The sequence below is a fragment of the Oncorhynchus gorbuscha genome, linkage group LG19 (assembly GCF_021184085.1).
Source record: "Oncorhynchus gorbuscha isolate QuinsamMale2020 ecotype Even-year linkage group LG19, OgorEven_v1.0, whole genome shotgun sequence".
Classification (NCBI taxonomy): Eukaryota; Metazoa; Chordata; class Actinopteri; order Salmoniformes; family Salmonidae; genus Oncorhynchus; species Oncorhynchus gorbuscha.
Window position 1 is genome coordinate 53,063,298 of NC_060191.1, and position 15,503 is coordinate 53,078,800.

General features: G+C 41.8%; 1 pseudogene; it reads left to right on the forward strand.

Annotated features, from left to right (window-relative positions):
- The first annotated feature begins 169 nt into the window (after positions 1-169).
- Positions 170-4,064, forward strand: LOC124006409 (annotated as a pseudogene).
- The last annotated feature ends 11,439 nt before the right edge of the window (positions 4,065-15,503 follow it).

The following is a 15,503-nucleotide window of genomic DNA, read 5'->3' on the forward strand; positions in this document are numbered from 1 at the left end:
AACCTGTCGACAGTAAATGTACTACAGATTGCACACATCTAGGAACATGGAGTCATCCCATAGCATTTTATGCTAGTCTATAAATTGGATTTTGGATTTGCACATTTTGTGCTTGACATTGACATCTGTGTGTTTTGCTGCAGATCTTCAGCGAGGATAGATTGGTGAGATGGATTTATGGAGCTCCCTCATACTGACTTCCCTGTGGATTGTGGGCCATGATCAGGCCATCACCCCTGCTGAATGTGGGGCTTACGCCAGACAACCAGGTATAGTAACTACATCACTTATACATTTCACCTCTTGTTTACTGTAGCTAATCCTAACCATCTCAGCTTCATCCAAGACAGTGTTTATGATAAAGGATTTGAGGTGGGCCTCCCGAGTGGCACGGCGGTCTAAGGCACTGCATCGCAGTGCTTCAGGCGTCATTACAGACCCAAATTCGATCCCAGGCTGTGTCACAACCGGTCGTGTTAGGGGAGGGTTTGGCCGTGGGGGCTTTAATTGGCTCACCGCGCTCTAGCGACTCCTTGTGGAGGGCCTGGCGCCTTTAGGCTGACTTCGGTCATCAGTTGAACGGTGTTTCCTCCAACGCATTGGTGCAGTTGGCTTCTGGGTTAAGCCGGCGGGTGTTAAGAAGTGCGGTTTGGCAAGTTTTGTTTTGGAGGATGCATTTGGGGGAGTTGCAGCGATGAAACAAGATCGTAATAGGATCATAATTGGATTGCAAAGAGGGGGTAAAATACACAAAAAAAGGGTTTGAGGTGGATAGGATTATAGTCTTGTTATTATAAATCATATCTGAAACAGCTATATTGCTTCAGAGCAGAGACACTTAAACTATAGTGGTTTATCTGTATACATTAGCTCAGAGTACATTTGAATGTTTTTAATCTTACTCAGTGTCTTCCTGCATCTATCAGAATACACAGACATCTCTGTGGTCTGGGGGACCTCCTCTATTGACCTCGCTATTCAAATCTGCCCTGCCATCTAGTCTGTTGATCCTGAACCACATCATGGATAACACAGTCTGTAAGGGAACTCTGAACACCAGAGTCATTCCTCCTGTCCTCAGATTCAGCTTTCCCCTTTGCCAAGGGGACGCCTGCGGGAGTGTCTTCTTGGTGATTATTAATAGGATCATGTTTATTTATGCTCTCCTCTGCCCTGGAGGAGTGCTGTGATAGAGGGAAGGCTCACAGCACACCTTGACTGAGGGGAAAGAGGGAGCAGAGAATGTATGTTTCTGTCAGAGGTTTTGACTCCTGTGAAACTTTTAAAACATTTGAAACTTACCTTATCACGAGCTAGAAAATAACACTAAATTGAACGCCCATTTACGCTAAAGAACAGGTGATGGCTTTCAGTCTAAAAGAAACTTCAAGGGAATGAGAGATCTTGTTTTCTGGTTTGCTTGTGTGCTGAAGAGGTGTCCTTCTGACAGAGAAAAATGCTATTTTGTACACACAATTGCACACAGCAACCTTCAAAGCCACATAGTCAACATGTGTTCCAGAAACAGGGATATTCTCATGCTTCTTCAGCCTCCAGACGTTCAATGTGAGCGCCGTGGTCCGATCATACGACCCCAACATAGGAACGGTCACCTATAATGCTGAGCTCAAGTACTTTTACTCCTGTGCTTACCCTCTGGAGTACCTCATCAAGAACACCCTAGTGGACGTGTAAGTGAAAAGATTTACTGGATATATCGCTTACATTACACATGGCTGCGACATGGCAAAGTGCCAATTTGCCAATGTGCTGCCACCTTATGAAATAACTCTAAACCTCTACCAACATGTGTAAACATGCCTGATCATATGTCTGATCTTAGTTAAGTGTGATTTTATAATGGTGCCATCTTCCTTTCTTCTATCACCAGGATGCAAACTATACCACACCCCTGGTTATCCCTTCTCTGGTTATTGAGGACTAATGTCTACATTCAGGTTTTAGCTGCCAACCTGACTTGCCAGTAAGAACCTTCTTGTTGTGTTCCCTCTTAGCCTTGGTAATAATTAATAATCGAACAGTTTTAGAATGTGTATAAAGGGTTCTAGTTCTGAATTGTCTGACTCAGTTCTGATGACCTCACTCTTTCTCTACAGATATCATGTGCTTCTGGACTGATGGTATGTGTCCGTCTCCCCACTGCTCTCCATCTCAACATTCATTCATCTCTTTATATCGTAAGTCAATAAAGAAAAACCAATCTTCAATCAAATATTGAAAAAGTGTTAGTTGCCCGGTTCATATCAAATGAGTATTCATTGTTTAAAATAAAAAAAATGATATCACCTTTCTTTAACCAGGTAAGCTAGTTGAGAACAAGTGTTTATTTGCATCTGCGACCTGCGAATAAACAAGCGTACAGTCAATAACACAATAGAAAAAAAATAAGTCTATATTTAAGTCTATATATTGTAATACTGGGCTTGATTAAACATTTTGCCTCCTTTGCATTCAGACACAGACACCTGCTCACTAGATAATTTAACTATCTCTATCCAGGTTCCTCTTTATCTAGTAAGCTCAATGCAAAATGGAGGAGTAGCCACTTTGTCTAGGCACCAAGGTGCCATATTCAATCATTAATACTCTTTCTGTATCTAGCAGTCTGTTGTCCTGCCTGTGTGCAAATGGGCAATTGTGAGGTGAGGTTCACCTTTTTTGTAAAGCTGCTCCATTTATCAGATGACCACCATGCTGGAGAATGGAGACAGCCAGAAGGCCCGTTTCTACTTTGTGATTGCACCACTTGCAGCAACTTCAAGGTACAGTACTATTGATCTGACCACACGACTTTAGGCCCAATCCATCCACAACAGATGTCACAGCTTTAGTTGTTGTGAGATTTACAAATTAAAGTAAAAAAGTTAGAAAATGTAGGGTATCCTCCAGAAGTCACATTTGGCCTGTCTAAGTTTACAGCCCGGTCTCATACACTAAACATAACATAGTAAACGAGGGACACTGTTTGGTATGGTTATATGAGAGGGAAGGTAAAGTCAAAAAACGAAAGGAGTCTGGTTGGTCGAGGTGGATAGGTAGGCATACAACGCAAATGTCTAGCAACCCAAAGAGTCCTATTTTTGTAACATATCATAGGAATTATAATTCGTAACATATCATACAAAATGGATGATGGACATCCAAAATAATACATTCCATACGTAACATACGTGCCAAACATAATATTTGATACTAATTTCAGTGTTCCGGATTTTTGTTTTCTATGCTACCTCTACCCTCACCTCAGGACCCAACAAGACCATGGCAGAGAGCTGTATGTCCACTCTCTATGTACCTACAGTATATTCAATGTAGCAATATGCTCATAATAGGACGTTATATCTTTCCTAAAAGACATTTGTTAATGTAATGATAATTTCACCATCATTATGTTCAGTAGGCCTATCTATTGTTTTCCAATTCCATTTCCAATACTAACATGTAATGCCAATTTGTTTGGAATAATCTTATGAATACTTTTTTTCCGGGGGGTTTTTCAGTCTCTCTTACTTCCAAAGAAGAGGGTACATTTTTCTTTATCAAGTTAACTCTACTATCATATGACAAATTAGTGACAGCAAATCCTTCGCTTTTAAAGTTGTTGACATCCTTCTAACAGGAAGGTCAGAGTTGCTCAGATGGGAAGAAGCTTTTCCACTGGCTGTTGGTGTAATGTGTCATGTTGCTCCCTCTCCCCTTTGTGCACAGCGCTTTCTGGTGGCCAAGAGAGCAGCTTGGGTACGTCTGTTGGCCTGGGGATTGCTGTATCAGTTCTCATTGTGGTTGGTGTGGCTGCTCCACTGATGGCTGCAACCGGTTAAGCTAATGCCAGTGTCTAAGACTACCATGCCAAAGCCCTTTGGTAATCAGGAGATAGAGACATGACATGACATGAGATTGACAGAGTAGCAAGGGCGGATTTCAAGGTTAGACTGCTAACCTACAAAGCATTACATGGGCTTGCTCCTACCTATCTTTCCGATTTGGTCCTGCCGTACATACTTACACATACGCTACGGTGACAAGACGCAGGCCTCCTAATTTTCCCTAGAATTTCTAAGTAAACAGCTGGAGGCAGGGCTTTCTCCTATAGAGATCCATTTTTATGGAATGGTCTGCCTACCCATGTGAGAGACGCAGACTCAGTCTCAACCTTCAAGTGTTTACTGAAGACTCATCTCTTCAGTAGGTCATATGATTGAGTGTAGTCTGGCCCAGGAGTGTGAAGGTGAACTGAAAGGCTCTGGATCAACGAACCGCGCTTGCTGTCTCTGCCTGACCGGTTCCCCTCTCGCCACTGGGATTCTCTGCCTCTAACCCTATTACAGGGGCTGAGTCACTGGCTTACTGGTGCTCTTCCATGCCGTCCCTAGGAGGGGTGCGTCACTTGGCAAAGTGGGTGGGGTTATATCCTGCCTGTTTGGCCCTGTCCGGGGGTATCATCAGATGGGGCCAGTCTCCTGACCCCTCCTGTCTCAGCCTCCAGTATTTATGCTGCAGTAGTTTGTGTCTGGGGCTAGGGTCAGTCTATTATATCTGGAGTACTCCTGTCTTATCCGGTGTCCTGTGTGAATTTAAGTATGCTCTCTCTAATGCTCTCTTTCTTTCTTTCTCTTGGAGGACCTGAGCCCTAGGACCATGCCTCAGGACTACCTGGCATATTGACTCCTTGTTGTCTCCAGTCCACCTGGCCGTGCTGCTGCTCCAGTTTCAACGTTCTGTCTGCGGCTACGGAACCCTGGCCTGTTCACCGGACGTGCTACCTGTCCCAGACCTTCTGTTTTCAACTCTCTAGAGACAGCAGGAGCGGTAGAGATGCTCTCAATGATTTGCTATGAAAAGCCAACTGACATTTACTCCTGAGGTGCTGACTTGTTGCACCTTCGACAACTACTGTGATTATTATTATTTGACCATGCTGGTCATTTATGAACATTTGAACATCTTGTCCATATTCTGTTATAATCTCCACCCGGCACAGCCAGCCTGGTTCCTCTCTAGGTTTCTTCCTAGGTTTTGGCCTTTCTAGGGAGTTTTTCCTAGCCACCGTGCTTCTACACCTGCATTGCTTGCTGTTTTAGGTTTTAGGCTGGGTTTCTATACAGCACTTTGATATATCAGCTGATTTAAGAAGGGCTATATAAATACATTTGATTTGATTTGATTTGATTAACAAGTAGAATGAACCGTGAGGATGGTAAACACAGATAGTTGACTACTGACCCTGTAAGAAACCTAATCTTTAGTTGGATAGGCAACATGGACAGTGTAATGTGTATGTACAATCCAGAGCTGCATTTTAAAGTTGAATTCAAAACTTAATATTATTGTAATCTTGATTTTTGTTGCATGTTATATAGAATTAAAGATTAGTTGCAAATGACTGTACCTTGCAATCAAGTGATCTCAGATGCCATAAGGATGAGTGAAAATGATATGTGTACTTAAAAAAAATCTGTATTCCAGAAAGATTACTAAAAGTTAATGTTAAGATTAATTTTGTTATTTAATTAAGTATTTTACCTTTATATCCAAAGGAAGTGAGACTAAGGACTGCAAACTTTTCCTGTCTAAAATAGGACTTTTTCAAATAATATTACACGTATGACGACCTATAATTCTTGTATCATGAATACTCAGGTGTGTTTCTGTTGCTTTACTTTTGGATTGATGCTTAAAAACTTGTAACGAATCTCTTCGTTGTCTGAGGAGGAGTAGGAAGGATCCGACCAATATGCAGCGTGGTAAGTGTCCATGTTAATTTATTAGACTGAACACACAAAACCAAAATAACAAAGTGAAAGTAAGAAACTTAACAGTTCTGTCAAGTGAATACACGAAACAGAAAACAACTACCCACAAATCATAGTGGGAACACAAGCTACCTAAGTATGGTTCTCAATCAGAGACAACGATTGACAGCTGCCTCTGATTGGGAACCATACCAGGCCAAAAGCAGAAATACAAAACACATCAAATGCCCACCCCAACTCACGCCCTGACCACACATAAACAGAGACATAAAAAAGGAACTAAGGTCAGGACGTGACAATGGCTTAGATCCCGCTAACGGGATCAATATGACAACAGCCAGTGAAAGTGCAGGGCGCCAAATTCAAAACAACAGAAATCTCATTATTAAAATTCCTCAAACATACAACTATTTTACACCATTTTAAAGATAAACTTGTTGTTAATCCCACCACAGTGTCCGATTTCAAAAAGGCTTTATGACGAAAGCACACCAAATGATTATGTTAGGTCTGCACCTGGTCACAAAAACACAGCCATTTTTCCAGCCAAATAGAGGAGTCACAAAAAGCAGAAATAGAGTTCAAATGAATCCCTAACCTTTGATGATCTTCATCAGATGACACTCACAGGACTTCATGTAACACAGTACATGCATGTTTTGTTCGATAAAGTTCATATTTATATCCAAAAATCTCAGTTTACATTGGCGCGTTACGTTCAGTAATGTTTTGCTTCCAAAACATCCGGTGATTTTGCAGAGAGCCACATCAATTTACAGAAATACTCATCATAAATGTTGATGAAAATACAAGTGTTATGCATGGAACTTTAGATAAACTTCTCCTTAACCTCTTAAGCGCACCCGACACACAGGCGTGCGATCTAGCCATCTGGAAATGCAAATGCGCTATGCTAAATGCTAATAGCACTCGTTAAAACTCAAACGTTCATTAAAACACGCATGCAGGGTACTGAATTAAAGCTACACTCGTTGTGAATCCAGCCAACAAGTCAGATTTTTTAAATGCTTTTCGGCGAAAGCATGAGAAGCTATTATCTGATAGCATGCAACACCCCGAAATACCTGAAGGGGACGTAAACAAAATAATTAGCATAGCCGGCGCTACACAAAACGCAAAAATAAAATATAAAACATTCATTACCTTTGACGATCTTCTTTGTTGGCGCTCCTAGATGTCCCATAAACATCACTATTGGGTCTTTTTTCCAATTAAATCGGTCCATATATACCCTAAATATCGATCTATGAAAAGTGTGTGATACAGGAAAAAACACAGTTTTAAAATGTAATGTCTTTTTTTTTTATTAAAAAAGTCGACGATAAACTTTCACAAAACACTTCGAAATACTTTTGTAATCCAACTTTAGGTATTAGTAAACGTTAATAATCTATCAAATTGATCACGGGGCGATGTGTATTCAATAGCTCCACGTCTTAAAATCATGGTCGGAAATTTCTCTGCCAAAATATCCTGTCGGAGACCGGAAGGAATGGGCTCTCTCTTACTCGTTTGACCAAGAAACAAAGCCCAGGCAATTGACAAGACTGGCGACGTCGTGTGGAAGCTGTAGGACTTGCAATCTCAGCCCCATGTAATTTGCTTTCCAATAGACAATACATGCAAGTGGCGGATTGATATTTTTTCCAGATTTTGGTGATCAGTTTTTCTTCCGCTTTTCGATGAAACACACGTTCTGTTATAATCACAGCCGAGATTTAACCAGTTTTAGAAACGTCAGAGTGTTTTCTATCCACACATACTAATCATATGCATATACTATATTCCTGGCATGAGTAGCAGGACGCTGAAATGTTGCGCGATTTTTAACAGAAAAAGTAGGGGGTAGGCTTAAGTGGTTTCTAGTGCAGGCGTTCCGGTAGCGGAACCCCTCGATAACATTCCGCTGAAAAGGCAGTGTGCGAAATTCAAAAATATTTTCTAGAAATATGTAACTTTCACACATTAACAAGTCCAATACAGCAAATGAAAGATAAACTTCTTGTTAATCTACCCATCGTGTCCGATTTCAGGAATGCTTTACAGTGAAAGCACAACATATGATTATGTTAGATCATAATAAACATTGATAAAAGATACAACTGTTATTCACATAATTAAAGGTAGACTTTTCCTTAATGCAACCGCTGTGTCAGATTTTTTTTTAACTTTACGGAAAAAGCATAATCTGAGAACGACGCTCAGAGCCCAATTCAGACAGAGAAATATTTGCCATTTTGGAGTCAACAGAATTTAGAAATAACACCATAAATATTCACCTACCTTTGATGATTTTCATCAAAAGGCACTCCCACCTGTTGTTAGCGTGTTCAGCCCAGTAATGCATCTTCATGAGGCGCAAGCACTTCGTCCAGACAAAAACTCAAAAAAGTTCCATTACAGGTCGTATCAACAAGTCAAACGATGTATGGAATCAATATTTAGGATGTTTATAACATAAAACATCAATAAGCTTCCAACCGGAGAATTCCTATGTCTGAAGTAAAGCACTGGAACGAGAGGTAACTCTGTCGGGAGCGCACGTCACAAGCCTGAGACACTCTGCCAGACCACTGACTCATACAGGTCTCATGCGCCTCTACTTTATAGTAGAATCCTCATTCAAGTTTCTAAAGACGGGTGACATCTAGTGGAAGCCATGGGAAGTGCAACTTTATCCATATCCCACTGTGTATTCGGTAGACCAAGCTTTGAAAAACTACAAACCTCAGATGTCCCACTTCCTGGTTGGATTTTTCTCAGGTTTTCACCTGCCATATGAGTTCTGTTATACTCACAGACATCATTCAAACAGTTTTAGAAACTTCCGAGTGTTTTCTATCCAATACTAATAATATGCATATATTAGCGTCTGGGACAGAGTAGGAGGCAGTTCACTCTGGGCACGCTATTCATCCAAAAGTGAAAATGCTGCCCCCTGTCCCAAAAGAGTTCATGGAACCACTGTGTCAGACTTCAGAAAAGCTTTACCGAAAAAGCACACCATGCAATAATCTGAGTACAGTGATCAGACAACATTTACATTTGCCATACAGATATCCGCCATCTTGTGGAGTCAGCAGAAGTCAGAAATAGCATTATAAATATTCACTTACATTTGATGATCTTCATCAGAATGCACTCCCAGGAATTCCAGTTCCACAATAAATGTTTGATTTGTTCGATAAAGTCCATTATTTATGTCCAAATACCTCTTTTTTGTTCGGGCGTTTAGTACAAAATCCAAACTCACAAGGCGCGGGCAAGTCCAGGCGAAAGTTCAGACAAAAAGTCATATTACAGTTCGTAGAAACATGTCATACGAAGTATAGAATCAATCTTTAAGATGTTTTTAGCATAAATCTTCGATAATGTTTCAACCGGAGAATTCCTTTGTTTGTAGAAATGCAATGGAACTGAGCTAACTCTCACATGAGCGTGCGTGATCAGCTCATGGCACTCTGGCAGAGCCCTGACTCAATCAGCTCTCATTCCCCCCTCCTTCACAGTAGAAGCATCAAACAAGGTTCTAAAGACTGTTGACATCTATTGGATGCATTAGGAAGTGCAATATAACCACATAGACACTGTATATTCGATAGGCAATGACTTGAAAAACTACAAACCTCAGATTTCCCACTTCCTGGTTGGATTGGGCCTGAGTACCAGGCAGTTTACTCTGGGCACCTTATTCATCCAAGATACTCAATACTGCCCCAGCCATAAGAAGTTCAAATCTATGTTGTGGAAACTGTTATCTGAAACCTTTGTATATTTCCAAGAAGTGAATGGTTTTAGTTGTGTATATACACTACACTGCCAAAAGTATGTAGACACATGAAAGTATGTAGACCTTCAAATTAGTGGATTCAGCTATTTCAGCCACATCTGTTCTTGACAGGTGTATAAAATTGAGCTTACAGCCATGCAATCTCCACAGCAAAAACAACATGGCACTGGCATAGGATGCCATCTTTCCAACAAGTCAGTTTGTCAAATTTCTACCCTGCTAGGGCTGCCCGGGTCAACTGTAAGCGATGTTATTATGAAGTGGAAGGTCTCGGAGCAATAACCTCTCAGCCACGAAGTGGTAGGCCACACAAGCTCACAGAACATTACTGTGGAGTGCCGTTCTCACTGCCGAGTTCAAAACAGCCTCTGGAAGCAACATCAGCACAAGAACCGTTCGTCTGGAGCTTCATGAAATGGGTTTCCATGGCCAATTAGCCGCACACAAGCCTAAGATCATCATGCGCAAGCCAAGCATCGGCTGGAGTGGTGTAAAGCTTGCCTCCATTGGACTCTGGAGCTGTGTAAACGCGTTCTCTGGAGTGGTGAATCACGCTTCACCATCTGTCAGACGGATGAATCTGGGTTTGGCGGATGCCAGAAGAATACTACCTGCCCCAATGCATAGTGCCAACTGTAAAGTTTGGTGGTGGAGGAATAATGGTCTGGGGATGTTTTTCATGTTCCAGGCTAGGCCCCTTAGTTCAAGTAAAGGGAAATCGTAATGCTAAAGCATACAATGACATTCTAGACGATTCTGTGCTTCCAACTTTGTGGCAACAGTTTGTGGAAGGCCCTTTCCTGTTTCAGCATGAAAATGCCCCTGTGCACAAAGCAATGTCCATACAGAGATGGTTTGACGAGATTGGTGTGGAAGAACTTGACTGGCCTGCACAGAGCCCTGGCCTCAACCCCATCAAGTACCTTTGGGATAGATTGGAACAGGCTAGGCTACTCTACTTGAAGCCAGAGATGCTTGTCTTGTTGCAGAGTTGTGGCCAGTTCTATTTCATGCGAATATCAGAAAACAAATGAAAATTCTGTTAATTGAAACGTTCAAAACTCACTCAAAATGATTGCCAATAACAAATGGACCTCCTCCGACTGGGTTGAAATGGAAATGACCCTAATCCAATTTTTCATTGAAAAATGTAGGGTGACAAAATAAATGGAGAAATTAAAGAGCCTATTTGATGGAATGTAAACACAGACTGCCTTTTCATTACCATACAGTAAACATTTGGTAGATTTGTTCATATGTCATAGGATGATTTTCCTTCTAAGTACAGTACAGTACATGCTGTTCTTCCAGCATCTTCCCACTAGAGGGTATCTAACCACCATCTTCAGTTTTTCAGCATGGTGTTAATGTTGGTGAGTCTATGATTTACTACTACTCTAACGAAGGATATAGTGATAGAGAGGAATCGTCAAAGATAAGCTTGTGCTGTCTGCAATGCAGTGGTAGGGAGTGCCTTTATTGTTTAACTGGCCCTCCAGTAAATTAGAGCACTTACAGTGCCTTTGGAAAGTCTTCAGACCCCTTGACCTTTTCCACATTTTGTTGCGTGCCTTATTCTAAAATGGATTAAGTAAAAACAAATCCTCAGCAATCTACACACAATACCTCATAATGACAATTCGAAAAAAGGTTTTTAGAAATTTTGGGGGGAGGGACTTGGTCAGGGAGGTGACCAAGAACCCGTTGGTCAATCTGACAGAGCTCCAGAGTTTCTCTGTGGAGATGGGAGAAACTTCCAGAAGGACAACCATCTCTGCATCACTCCACCAATCAGGCCTTTATGGTAGAGTGGCCAGACTGAAGCCTCTCCTCAGTAAATGGCACATGACAGCCCGCTTGGAGTTTGCCAAAGGACACCTCTCAGACCATGAGTAGCAAGATGCTCTGTTCTGATGAAACCAAGATAGATTTCTTTGGCCTGAATGCCAAGCTTCACGTCTGGAGGAAACCTGGCACCATTCCTACGGTGCGTGGGGGTGGCAGCATCATGCTGTGGGGATGTTTTTCAGTGGTATGGACTGGGAGACTAGTCAGGATCGAGGCAAAGTTGAAAGGAGCAAAGTACAGAGAGATCCTTGATGAAAACCTGCTCCAGAGTGCTCAGGACCTCAGACTGGGGCGAAGTTTCACCTTCCAACAAGACAACGACCCTAAGCACACAGCCAAGACAATGCAGGAGTGGCTTTGGAACAAGTCTCTGAATGTCCTTGAGTGGCCCAGCCAGAGCCAGGACTTGAACCTAATCGAACATCTCTGGAGAGACCCGAAAATAGCTGTGAAGCAATGCTGCCCATCCAACCAGACAGAATTTGAGAGGATCTGCAGAGATGAATGGGAGAAACTCCCCAAATACAGGTGTGCCAAGCTTGTAGCGTCATACGCAAGACGACTCAAGGCTGTAATTGCTGTAAAAGATCTGAATACTTATAAAAATGTGATATTTCCATTTTTTACAATTAACAATTTAGCAAACATTTCTAAAAATCTGTTTTTGCTTTGTCATTACAGGGTATTGTGTAAAGATTGAGGAGGGGAAAAATGTAGAATTAGGCTGTAACCTAACAAAATATGGAAAAAGTCAAGGGGTCTGAATACTTTCCGAAGGCACTGTATATCATGATTTGCTCTTGATGTCTCTTCAAAGTAATCTTAGCACCATATTCTTGACAGGTAAAGTGAGTGGTCTGGCTTTGTTTGATAATGGTGTCCTAAAAAATACAAGGTGAATATGTTGTGTGACCTTATGAAAAGTGATCTGCCTGAAATAGGGGGGAAAGGTCGAGGCACTGTCCTTAGCCTTTTAAGTAGGCCATATAACAAACTGTGACAGGATGACCCATTTTGAAACAGCAGAAGATAAATCAGTTGTATAAGTAATCTCCGTAATGATTCGTGTAATTGTGTGTTAGGTATAAATCTCCCCTCTCTTTATAAAGGCTTCTTTATAAGTGAATTAAAATAACAAGGACAGGCGTGTGCTTCTCTAATAGTGTGGATATTAACCTTTAGCTGCAGATGGTTCTCTAAAATGTTAATACTCTGGATCTAGTTTGGGGAGTGGTTGGTTTGGAACTCTGTGTTCTGTTTGGTTGCTCTGCTTCTGTTGCTACTGTATTTATCTGGGCCTAACTTGACAGGCCAGATGGAACAGATGACCATTACAGTAACACAATAATGCATGCTCATGATGTGATTTGTTTTAGGTAAGTGCCTGTTAGTATTGTTGGGGAAACCAGCTGCCTGCAACCAGTGCCTTTCCTTCCACAGATGTGTGTTGCTTTATATACAGTACAGAATAGAAATAAATCATGCATTCAGTTGAGATTGAATTTTGCCAATGTGGGAGAAAATCTTACGTGGTTTTAGAGTATACACCTTTTTTGAGCCACACTCACCACAGAATGATGGTTTATCACAGAATAACAGAAACAAGAAACAATCACTATCTCAAGAGCTGTCTCTACTGGGCACAGACTTCAATTCAACATCTATTTCACATCTGTTCCACGTCATTTCATTGAAATGACGTGGAAACCATGTTGATTCAACCAATGTGTGCCCAGTGGGGTGAGACTAATGAATCTATTGATCCGTCTTTAAGTATAAGAGCACAAGGCGAGACCCAAATGCAGACACAGGAGGCAGATGGATGAGCTCCGATATTTATTAAACCAAAAGGGGTAAGCAAAAGGCAGGTCGGGACAGGCGAGAGTTCATAAACCAGTTCAGAGTCCAAACAGTACCAGGGGATAGGCAGGCTCGAGGTCAGGACAGGCAGGGGTTCAGTGAACAGGTCCGAGTCCAAACAGTACAAGGGGATAGGCAGGCTCGAGGTCAGAACAGTTAGAGTGGTCAGGCAGGCCGATTCAGTGTCAGGACAGGCAAGCATCAAAACCAGGAGGGCTAGGAAAAAACAGAGAGTAGGGAAAATAGAAGCTAGGAGAAACGCTGGTTGATCAAGATGAACTGGCACAGAGATACAGGAAACACAGGGATAAATACACCTGGGACTAATGGAGAAATTAGGAGACACCTGGAGGTGGGTGGAGACAATCACCAAGACAGGTGAAACAGATCGGGGTGTGACATTAAGGGTAATATTACACTGATTCAGCTGTACATTATTTTGGGGATTCTATTGCTGAGCAACTGTTTGCATGGCACTGTGTTAGAATTGGTCAGACAGGCCAAGTATGAAGGATTGATAGACCTGGTCTACTGTAATTTAGGTCAGCCATATGAAGAGTGAGAGTCCATCAATTTCACGTATTAAATCAACAAAGCCTTCTCTTTCTTTCTTTACAGACACATCACTCTGTCTGTCATAGAGCTCTGTATTCTGACAGAATTGAAAAGAGTGTTAATGTTGGCATGGATACCAGGCAGGTAAACTGCATGGCCCTTAGAACAGATATGACCAACTGAAGATGCATTAGATGACACATTAGATGTGGCCCCAGAGACACTAGTACACCAGATTTAGATGTTTGAAAGAGGATTGGGTGTGTGCACAATTATGCATGTATGTGTGTATTTGTGCATACAGTGCCTTGCGAAAGTATTCGGCCCCCTTGAACTTTGCGACCTTTTGCCACATTTCAGGCTTCAAACATAAAGATATAAAACTGTATTCTTTTGTGAAGAATCAACAACAAGTGGGACACAATCATGAAGTGGAACGACATTTATTGGATATTTCAAACTTTTTTAACAAATCAAAAACTGAAAAATTGGGCGTGCAAAATTATTCAGCCCCTTTACTTTCAGTGCAGAAAACTCTCGCTAGAAGGTCAGTGAGGATCTCTGAATGATCCAATGTTGACCTAAATGACTAATGATGATAAATACAATCCACCTGTGTGTAATCAAGTCTCCGTATAAATGCACCAGCACTGTGATAGTCTCAGAGGTCCGTTAAAAGCGCAGAGAGCATCATGAAGAACAAGGAACACACCAGGCAGGTCCAAGATACTGTTGTGAAGAAGTTTAAAGCCGGATTTGGATACAAAAAGATTTCCCAAGCTTTAAACATCCCAAGGAGCACTGTGCAAGCGATAATATTGAAATGGAAGGAGTATCAGACCACTGCAAATCTACCAGGACCTGGCCGTCCCTCTAAACTTTCAGCTCATACAAGGAGAAGACTGATCAGAGATGCAGCCAAGAGGCCCATGATCACTCTGGATGAACTGCAGAGATCTTCAGCTGAGGTGGGAGACTCTGTCCATAGGACAACAATCAGTCGTATATTGCACAAATCTGGCCTTTATGGAAGAGTGGCAAGAAGAAAGCCATTTCTTAAAGATATCCATAAAAAGTGTTGTTTAAAGTTTGCCACAAGCCACCTGGGAGACACACCAAACATGTGGAAGAAGGTGCTCTGGTCAGATGAAACCAAAATTGAACTTTTTGGCAACAATGCAAAATGTTATGTTTGGCGTAAAAGCAACACAGCTCATCACCCTGAACACACCATCCCCACTGTCAAACATGGTGGTGGCAGCATCATGGTTTGGGCCTGCTTTTCTTCAGCAGGGACAGGGAAGACGGTTAAAATTGATGGGAAGATGGATGGAGCCAAATACAGGACCATTCTGGAAGAAAACCTGATGGAGTCTGCAAAAGACCTGAGACTGGGACGGAGATTTGTCTTCCAACAAGACAATGATCCAAAACATAAAGCAAAATCTACAATGGAATGGTTCAAAAATAAACATATCCAGGTGTTAGAATGGAAAGAACTGAAAATTGCTGTTCACAAATGCTCTCCATCCAACCTCACTGAGCTCGAGCTGTTTTGCAAGGAGGAATGGGAAAAAATGTCAGTCTCTCGATGTGCAAAACTGATAGAGACATACCCCAAGCGACTTACAGCTGTAATCGCAGCAAAAGGTGGC